Raw genomic sequence first — 6,794 nt, 5'->3', positions numbered from 1 at the left:
TATCTGGAATACCAGATCCTGTGTGAGCAGGAGAGACGCCATTGTTTCCAAACCAAGAGCAGCCAATGAGAGCAGCTCAACTCGCTTTACGTGACATCCGCTGGCTCCGACAAACTGTCATGGTACGGTACTGCACAAACCGATGGGTGACGTCACAGCAGGTTCACACTTGGTTCCATTTCAGTCAATATTTTCTGCCTCTGCATGCAACCAAAGCCCGCTAGTCAATACTACTCGGACTACAAATAGAAACCAGAACGCTTTCGACGCCAAAATCTTGTCCCTTGCCGACAGATTCTGTATTCATGTGCAGATATCTGTTTATAGAGATTAAGGAGAGTCACACACAGAAACACATGGCTTTAACCCAACTTCCTCCCTCTGGTGAAAGCTTTAATCCAGTGTCCATTTTTAGACTTTCTAATGTGCCTCTCCAGTGTTGCTGCTTCCCTTTTATCCACACCACGCCGTACAGGTGCGAGACATGAGGAAGTCAGGGAGAACCCGACTGTATTAAATCTATTAAGTCACAGTATTTATTCACCTCCCAGTCAAATAAAAACAAGGCTCACATCTTTATCTCTCATTTCTCTCCTTCTGTGATGTGTTTCCCTGCTGCTCCTGCCTCTCACAGCTCTTTTCTCTTCCTCCAGATTCCTCCTCAACTCCCATTTCAGCATTTATTTTGGTCGCCCCGCGGCAAGGATACGGATAAAAGGATTAACTTATCGTCTACCAGTTTAGAGCTCTTAAACTCAGCCTGACGGCCCCCCTGAAAATTGACAAGATGGATGCCAGAGAGGCTCCATTCAATACATGTTAAATTCATTTCCCCTGTTTATTACACAGAGGGATGTTGGTGTTTAAAGCCTGAAGAGTCTGAAGGCTGAAAGACCTCAAGAAACCGAAGCAGAAAATGTACCGACAGTATGAGCAGGTAGGATGTAACCAAAAAAACTGTGTTTAAAGCTCCAATAATCGATATCTTTTAAATAATCAATGGACTAACTGATACATGTATGAGAGTGTAGAGCCAATTTAGTTAAGATAATGAAACAAAGGGAGCTGATGGAGGGGGGCAATATTTTGAGATTAGAGTCGGATATCCTCCATATGGAAGCCCATTTACATCATAATGTCAAAAAACATTTTTTGACGTCAATCTTAAAACAATAAGAACATTTTACAGAATAATGACTTGTATAATGACTAAATCATTATTTTGAGATACTTTTTTGGATAAATTTCCTCATTGTAATGATTTACGGGATTCTTTTTTTATGACATTGTCAAAAATGGTCTTCCATATATTCTTGCAAATGTATCACTTTATAATCATTGTATACGTTTTTTTGTAGAAAATGTATGACTTTAATCTTGGAAAATAACCCCCCTTCCTCCCTTTTTTTAATCTACAATACAAACCCAAAAACGTCATCATACAAACGTGAAAGGGGTTGCTCATATAAAGCCGTATAATTTCTCTCAGAAGCTGGTGAAGACCCAACCAGCACTAATCATCCAATGGGATTATTGCTCTGTGTCTGCAGGATGTGGAAGAATATGGCTGTTCGGCCACAGCAACTGTGTGAGGTGATAACACTGCATGTGAGTGTTTTTCTACCCCCAAGTGGTCAAAAATTCAATTAATGCAGCTTCAAATGAGCGTAATCGAATTATATTTACACAATCAGTCAAGCAGTTTCACACACTTCATTGTCAAATTTCAATTAAAAGAATATGTTTTTTAATTAGTGCAAACAAAATGCTGCATTGTTTTTTTTTATAAATCATTATTGAAATCCAGCATCCTGTGCAACTGCAAAGGGCTCCATATATTTGCTGTAAGTTGACCTCATACAACATAGAAATACAAACATGCCTTGTCCGTGACTATCAATCAATCAGTCAGACTTTATTTGTATAGCACTTTAAATACAAGCAAAATGTAACACAAAGAATCAAAGATTACTCCGAGGTTTTTAACTTGCTGGCAGGATTTAATGCCAGTTTCACATTGAGTTTGTCTCTTGGAGCTTCAGTACCGATGACCAGGACCTCCGTTTTGTCAAAATGTTCAGATTTGTTCAAAGTTTAATCTTGAATAATAATCTAAACTTTAAAAAATAACAATTTGATTTAGTTTTCTTTACATAAACCAACCAAATGCTGAGCTATAGCCCTACTATGTCTATTTCTAGACATTTTCTTGCACCCCTTAAAATGAAGAAGGCCTTGCAACCCCCCGTGAAGCTTTACCGACCCCTAGTGGGGGTCCTGACCCTCAGGTTGGGAACCGCTGCCCTAATGGAAACTGTTTAGTCTGTTAAATAAAAAACAAAAAGAAATGCCAACCATTTCCCAACCTGACGTCTTCAAAATGCATCAACCATATGAAACTGAGTGAAGTAGCAAATTTTATTACATATAAAACACATTTCATATCGGTTTTACATCTCATATCACAGTTTGATTCACATTCACACATAGTTGTTCAGAAGGTGGGACCATGAAATAATTTCAACCGTACTGGAGCTGAATTTACTGATTGAATTTCAAATCTCATGAATTTATTTCATAAATGGTGAAACAAAAATTTGTGCACACTCGGTGAGGACCGAGTGTGCACAAATTAACTGAAGTAAACAAACAAACAAGCAAACAAACTGACAGATAAACACACACGGCAGCAGCAGCAGTGAAGCTGCAGCCCATCAACAACACCCACTCTGTTCCCAGCAGATGTCAGTGTTACATAATGACTCTGATGTAACACACACACACACATAGAACGATTTCTAGAATAAATGCAGCCAGAACACCTTTCAGGTAGTAGACAGAGCCTGAGGGGGATAAACTGCAGAGGCTGTCATTATTATTTCAAGCTGAAACCAAATCTTTAAGCTGTTAAATGAGTTAATTCAAGTACAAAATACTAAATAATTGATATACGCACTATAAGTAAGTTTGGAGATATTGCCTTATATTGCAGGGTAGTCAGAGGATACCTACAGTGTCGTATTTTGAAGCAGAGAGCGTATTTAACGAGTTGGGAGTGAGACTGGCTTGCTGTAACTGACATTAGAGGCGAACTTGATGACTCTTTTGTGTTATGCTGCATTTTAGCATTTACCATTTCCCTGTAAATAGGCTACAGCTTGTGTCCACAGTGCTCCCTGTTAGCAGAAGTAGTCTGTCAAGGCCCATGGTAATCCTAGTGCCATGCTAACAGGGTGTAACTGAGTCTGGTTTTTATTTAGCTGACAACAGTTCTCAGTGGTCTCAAGGTGTTGCAGTAGCCCATGTTTACAGCCAATGGACAGAGCTAGCTAGCAATACAGTTTGAGAACCAATGCTAAAAGGAAGCTAACAGCTTCACAGAGCTGCAGAGTTGGTGTTATTTCTCAGTTTGTTGAGCAATGAAATGACATTTACATGAAAGAACAAATATATCTGAAAGGGATTAAAGTCCTCTGAGACCACTGAGTTTCTGATCAGCAGATCAATCACACAACCAGCATGTGACACTCTCACCTTGGCCTTGTGATGCTCCGTGAAGTCAGATAATATTGTGATATGACAGATAAGACTTGAGGAGCAGAGCGGCCGGTCTGAGGAGGACGTGACTTCCTGCAGGCAGGTGATGTGCACATTAAGCTGATTAAATACTCGATATCACAGCGAGAGTGAGGATAACACAGTCATTCCCTCCGTGCTTTGAAGCAACAGTAAACTAACCGGTTTAACAACTGCTCTGGCTTTCATCCACATCACATTTTGACTGACTGTCAAACTTGATATTAAACTTCTACGGCATTCATTCTCTTTATATTATCAGGGATGACTCCTACCAATTGGTCGGTTGATGTGTGAACATTAAACTTCATAAAGTTTAGTAAAGTAAATAAATATAAATGAATAACACTATCGATTGGTTGAAGAATTTCAGCTGACCTGATTTTCTTTGTTTGACTGCAGCTCACACACACTAATAAACCTTATAATTTACCTTTAATGAAATAGAGACATTATAAAAAACTATATAATGAAATAGATAAAACTGCCTTGCGATAAGTATAATAAAAATGACAAAATACCTCTATTGCTGTGTGACAACAGACAGAGCCTTTGTCAGGCAGTGACAGGTTGACATGTTGGAGTGAAGCTATAGGGGACAGAGATTGAATCACACACAGACATGTTCACAGTTGGAGTATCTTCAGTCCTTCAGCATCTCGTCTGTCTGCAGAACAGAAACAGCAGTTAGTGCAGAGATAACACACACACACACACACACACACACACACACACACTGCACTGTCACAGAGCTGTGTTTACCCCTGAGGCCTCCACACACACACACACACACACACACACACACAGATCTTGTCATTGTTGCATGAAAACCTACTGTAGTACGTCCAAAATGTCACTTATCAGGACGTGTGAAACGCAGCTTTGTTTTCTTATTAACCTCCTGAGACCACAAGAGGTGAGTGTACACAGCTCCATACGGCAGCCTGAGAGCGGCCAGAGATACGTATCAGTGCACATCTCGCAGAACAACTTCATGTTATCTGTTGTGAGACTTTTGCTCCCCGACATTAAGGCAGCACATGTTCCCAGGAAGCACAAGTAACCCATAAAAAGACACCTGATGTCTCGTTGATAAAAATGTTGTTAAATTTACACTTAGTTTTGTGTTCTTTTGCTTGATTCATAAAAAGATACTGACATTAAAAACCTTCCTTATGCAGGTTCTGAAAAGCCCATTTGTAACTTTTGTGACCTGGGATCTATAAATCTTTAATAATGCTGCACATCTGAGTGTAATCAGGAACCACCACGGACCAACAGACACACACTGATAGCTGGTGAATTAAGAGTGTTATGAGTCAGTGTTTAATTCAGTTTATGTCTGATCCACCAACCAGCACTTGTTTTACTAAGAAACCTCTCATTCACACAACAGAGTTTGAGCCGGTTAAGGAAACTACATGTAAAGTTTGTACAGAATACACTTTATCTTTATGGATTACATGGATGCCAAATGGACAGTAAGATTGTGGACATTCATTTATATTTTGTTTGTAGAGTTACATGTTGTAACAGACACATAAGGAATTGTTTTGTTTCAATGTAATATTTCCCCAGAGAGGACATGTTGTCACAACTATAGGAACACTAAAGCATGCTAAAGTCTTGATCAGGGATATTCTTCTAAACCTAGATGGTAATGACATAATTCTGATTCAGCTGAGAATTGAACCCAGGACCTCCTGTGTGAAAGCAGATGTGATAACCACTACACTATGGAACCTCAGTGAAGTAGATGTCTCTAATGAACAAATACTGTAAATGAGTAATCTTGAACTACATGCAACTTTCTAGCAGTTTAGACATTGTCATTGTGGACCTCTGTGAATAGCAGGACCAAGGTTTCCCAGCAGAACATCGCCCAAAGCATCACACTGCCCCCGCCAGCTTGCCTTATTCTAATAGTGCAGGGGTCGGCAACCTTCAACCCTCAAAGAGCCATTTGGACCCGTTTCCCACAAAAAAGAAAACACTGGGAGCCACAAAACCCCTTTGACATCTGAAATGAAGATAACATGCATATATCGTTTTTTTACCTCTATGCTAGGCCTATGTATAAAAAACTATAGTGTTGCATTTATGAAATGAAAGAACTGCTACAGAGAAAACGAAATTGTATTTATGCATACAAAAACATTTTGAACTCCGAAAAAAAGCAGGTTGAACGTTCCTTACAAATAAAATACTCAATGTCATTGTGTATGACAGAGGTTCCATAGTGTAGTGGTCATCACGTCTGCTTTACACGCAGAAGATCCTGGGTTCAATCCCCAGTGGAACCAGAATATTGACTTAATGTTTAGATTTGAAGTAGAGTCAAAGCAAGTAAACCTCTCTGTTGCGGTGTGACTCTGGAAGCAGAAACTAAACTGTGTTCACGACCACATTCGTGACTCAATGAGATTAAAGATTGATTGATCTTTGATTGTGGAATAATTCTTAATTTCTTGACGACACAAGACACAATCTGGATCAGAATGATCATATCTGAAAAAAAATTTAAAATCAGGAAAAAACCTAAAAGATCAGTTTAGTCTGCGATGGCAAAGAAAGGCATTATTTTTAATTCTGACTAGATTCTAGACAGGAAGATGTCAGATAGTCTGGTATTGCAAGAGGAGTATTACTGTTCAAGTATTTTGGCTACAGATATGTTATGATCAGAGTTTCTTTGTAGAAACAAGGAGAAGTGTTAATCAGTTTGTATATTATTCTAATATTCACTTAGCTGCAATTATTGTTGTAAATGAATGATGTGTTGAATTGTAAATGATCAAAATCATGACATCACAGAGGTAGTGTAGTGGTCATCGTGTCTGTTTTACACGCAGAAGGTCCTGAGTTCAATCCCCAGTGGAGCCAGAAGTTTGACTGAATGTTTAATAGAGTCAACACAAGCAAACATCTGTGTTGTGGTGTGACTCTGGAAGCAGAAACTAATAATTATACATTTTATTCATAGAGCGCTTTTCTACGAACTCAAAGACACTTCAAGTTAAAAAAGGAAAAGAAAAAAGGTAATAAAAACAACACACTTAGAAATAGAGATATATATCTACAACACTCAGCAATGAATCAAACATTGAAAGCAGTTCTGAAAAGGTGGGTTTTGATCAGTGATTTGAAGTTGGATGGATCAGTACAGTCTCGGATTTGTTTGGGGAGAGAGTTCCAGAGGGAGGGGGCAGCAATGGAGA

General features: G+C 39.0%; 1 non-coding gene across 1 annotated transcript; it reads left to right on the top strand.

Annotated features, from left to right (window-relative positions):
- Nucleotides 1-5,806: 5,806 nt before the first annotated feature.
- trnav-uac lies at nucleotides 5,807-5,879 on the top strand. Its single transcript has one exon. It is a non-coding gene; the product is annotated as a tRNA-Val (tRNA).
- Nucleotides 5,880-6,794: the final 915 nt, after the last annotated feature.

This window comes from Morone saxatilis, unplaced genomic scaffold (assembly GCF_004916995.1).
Source record: "Morone saxatilis isolate NCDOM2014 unplaced genomic scaffold, NCSU_SB_2.0 Contig11, whole genome shotgun sequence".
NCBI classification, from domain to species: Eukaryota; Metazoa; Chordata; class Actinopteri; family Moronidae; genus Morone; species Morone saxatilis.
The sequence above is the reverse complement of the archived record's forward strand: the minus strand, read 5'-3'. Positions and strand labels throughout refer to the sequence as shown.